We start from the raw sequence: 3,784 nt of genomic DNA on the forward strand, positions 1-3,784 counted from the left end.
TGACAGTGGCAGATATTCTTTCATTTTTTATGTCAGTGTTGTTTAGTTTTCAACATAGAGATTTTGCACATGTTGTATTGGATTTATAGCTATATATTTCAGCTTTTGATGCTATTGTAGATGACACTGGTTTTAAAATTTCATTTTCTAATTACTTATTGCTAGTATATAGAAATATAACTGATTTTTGTATATTGACCTCTATCCAGAAATTTTGCTAAACCAAATTAAAATTTTTATAACATTTCTTACAGATTCTATGGGATTTTTCTGTATAGTCAATGTCATTTGCAAGTAGAAGCAGTTTTTTTTTTTCTTCCCAATCTGTATGTCATTTTCTTTCTTTTTCTTGCCTTATTTCGCTAGCTAAGAGCTATAGTACAATACTGGTTAGGAGTGGTAAGGGGAGAGATCTTGCTTTTTTTAAATTTTAGGAAGAAAGCTTTCAATATGTGACTATTAAGTATAATAGCTTTAGGTTTGCTGTAGACACACTATATCTAATTGTGAAAATTTCCTTCTATTCTTAGACTGCTGAGCATTTTATCTTTTAAAAATCATGCATGAATATTAAATTTTGCCAAATGCTTTTTTATCAGGTATTGAGATAATCATATATTTTTTCTCTTTAGTCTGCTTGAATTACACGGATTGATTTTTCTAAAGTTGAAACAACCTTCTATTCCTAGGATAAACCACCCTTGGATATCATATATTATCTGTTTCACATACTAAAGGATGATTTTTTTAAAAGTTTTTTAGAACTGATGGCCTGGCACGGTGACTCATGCCTGTAATCCCAGCACTTTGGGAGGCCGAAGTGGGTGGATCACCTGAGGTCGGGAGTTTAAGACCAGCCTGACCAAAACCTCATCTCTACTAAAAGTACAAAAATTAGTTGGGTTGGTGGTGCATGCTTGTAATCCCAGCTACTCAGGAGGCTGAGGCAGGAGAATCGCTTGAACCTGGGAGGTGGAGGTTGCAGTGAGCCGAGATCATGCCACTGCACTCCAGCCTGGGAGACAGAGCGAGACTCCATCTCAGAAAAAAAAAAAATGTTTTTTAGAATTATGAAGTTATGTTAATGAGGGATATGTATTTTTTTTCTTATGTTTATCTAATTTGTTATTAGAATAAAGCTAGCTTGATAAAGGACAGATAAATATTTCCTTCTCTTCTATTTTCTGGAAGAGTTTGTGTAGAATTTGTATTATTCTTCCTTAATTGGGTAGAATTTATAGGTGATGCATTTGGACCTGGAGTTTTATTCATAAAATGATTTGTATTACAAATTCAATTTGTTTACTAGATGTAGGTCTAGATTATCTATTTCTTCTTGAAGAAAACTTGATAATTTGAATCTTCTAAGAAATATGTCTATTTCAGCATGTGTTGGTATACTTAGAAAGGAAACATGTCTATTTCATCTAAGTTATTGAATGCATTTGAATAAAGTTGTTTGTAATACCTGTTGATTATACTTTTAATGTCTTTGGGGTCAGTAATGATGTTCTTCTTTTATTTCTGATATTTGTTTGCAATTTATGTCTCCTCTTTTTATTCTAATGACTCTGGCTAAAACTTTATCTTTTTTGTTGTTCTCAAAATAAAAAAAACAGCTTTGTTTTCATTGATTTTCTGTATTGTTTTTTCATTCTCTATTTTATTGATTTCTCTTCCTATGTTTATTATTTCCTTTCTTTTACTTACTGTGAGTTTTATTTAAGGTAGAAATTGAAGTCTTTGAAATGACAGTTTTTTCTTTTCCAATATAGTTGTCTAATGCTATAGATTTCCTTCTAAGCACTGTTTTAGCTGCATCTCACAAATATTAATATGTTGCTTTTCATTTTAATTAAATTTAAAATATTTTCCTTTTTTTTTTTTTTTTTGAGACGAAGTCTTGCTTTGTCACTCAGGTTGGAGTGCAATGGCACGATCTTGGGTCACTGCAATCTCCGCCTATGGGGTTCAAATGGTTCAAATGATTCTCCTGCCTCAGCCTCCTGAGTAGCTGGGATGATAGGCATGTGCCACCACAGCCGGCTAATTTTTGTATTTTTAGTAGAGACGGGGTTTCACCATGTTGGCCAGGCTGGTCTTGAACTCCTGACCTCAGGTGATCTGCCTGCCATAAGCCTCGCAAAGTGCTGGGATTACAGGCGTGAGCCACTGTGCTCAGCCCCAATTTCTATTTTGATCTTTTCTATGACTCACTTGTTATTGAAAATTGTGTAGCTTAAATTCCAAATCCTTGGGAATTTTTTCAGATATCTTTCTGTTATAGATGTCTAGTTTAATTCCTAGTTTAAATCACAGAAGATACTTTGCAAGTAATTCTATTTAAATTTATTGAGGTTTGTTTTATGGCCGGGAACATCGTCTTTCTTTGGTGAATGCTCCGTGTGCACTTGAAAATAATGTATATTCCACTGTTATTGGGTTGGATGTTCTATAAATGTTGATTAGGTCAAATCAGTTAATAATACTGTTCTTGCCTTCTATATCCTTACTGATTTTCCCTTTACTTGTCTTTTTGATTACTGCAAGAGGAGTATAGATGTCTTAATGATTAATTTGTCTACTACTTTTAGCTCTAGCAGTTTTTGCGTCATGTATTTTGAAGCTCTGTTGTTAATTGCACACACATTTATGCTTTTTACCTCTTCTTATATCTTGTTTTAAACTTGCTCCTTTATTATTATTTAAGGTCCTTCTTTATCACTTGTAGCGTATTTTGCCTTTATATGTACAATGGGTTTGTTTTGTAGACAGCATGTAAGAGTACTATGCTCTTTTTATTTTTTACTTCAGGGAAAAGCAGTTACAAGTTTCCTACCAGCACAAATTCCATAGTCAGGTTTTCCACATGTGGGGAAATCACAGGGGTCAGCACATCCAACATGCAGTGGACAAGCCTTGCACTGGGTAAACCACGTTCATGGTCATGGAATCTCATTTACCAGATAAGTATTAGTCTCGCTTTTCAAAAATCAATCTGATAATTTCTGCATTTTAATGGGAAATTTAATGTAATTATTGACATTGGTTAGATTTAAATCTGCCATCTTGCTATTTGTTTTACATGTATTCTATTTAGTCTTTGTTCCTCTTTTCCCTATTTTTCCTTTCTGTTATGAATTAATGGAATATTTTTATGATTCCATTTTACACTCACTATCACTATTTATTTATTTATTTATTTATTTATTTATTTATTTATTTCGAGACGGAGTCTCGCTCTGTCACCCAGGCTGGAGTGCAGTGGCGCCATCTCGGCTCACTGCAAGCTCCACCTCCCGGGTTCACGCCATTCTCCTGCCTCAGCCTCCCGAGTAGCTGGGACTACAGGCGCCTGCCACCACGCCCGGCTAATTTTTTTGTATTTTTAGTAGAGACGGGGTTTCACCATGGTCTCGATCTCCTAACCTCGTGATCCGCCTGCCTCGGCCTCCCAAAGTGCTGGGATTACAAGCGTGAGCCACCGCGTCCGGCCCACTTTTAAAAAAACATATATTTTGGAGACCAGGCACAGTGGCTCATGCCTGTAATCCCAGCATTTTAGGAGGCCGAGGCAGGCGGATCATGAGATCAGGAGATCGAGACCATTGTGGCTAACATGGTGAAACCCCGTCTTTACTAAAAATGCAAAAATTAGCTGGGCATGGTGGTGGGTGCCTGTAGTCCCAGCTACTCGGGAGGCTGAAGCAGGAGAATCACTTGAACCTGGGAGGCGGAGGTTGAAGTGAGCTGAGACTGCGCCACTGCACTCCAGCCCGGTGAC

The 3,784-nt window shown here is 36.2% G+C and overlaps 1 non-coding gene across 1 annotated transcript; it reads right to left on the reverse strand.

Annotated features, from left to right (window-relative positions):
* Positions 1–2,811: 2,811 nt before the first annotated feature.
* Positions 2,812–2,974, reverse strand: LOC116460557 (U1 spliceosomal RNA). Its single transcript, XR_004245853.1, has one exon. It is a non-coding gene; the product is annotated as a U1 spliceosomal RNA (small nuclear RNA).
* Positions 2,975–3,784: the final 810 nt, after the last annotated feature.

The sequence above is a fragment of the Hylobates moloch genome, unplaced genomic scaffold, assembly GCF_009828535.3.
Source record: "Hylobates moloch isolate HMO894 unplaced genomic scaffold, HMol_V3 SCAFFOLD_20, whole genome shotgun sequence".
NCBI lineage: Eukaryota > Metazoa > Chordata > Mammalia > Primates > Hylobatidae > Hylobates > Hylobates moloch.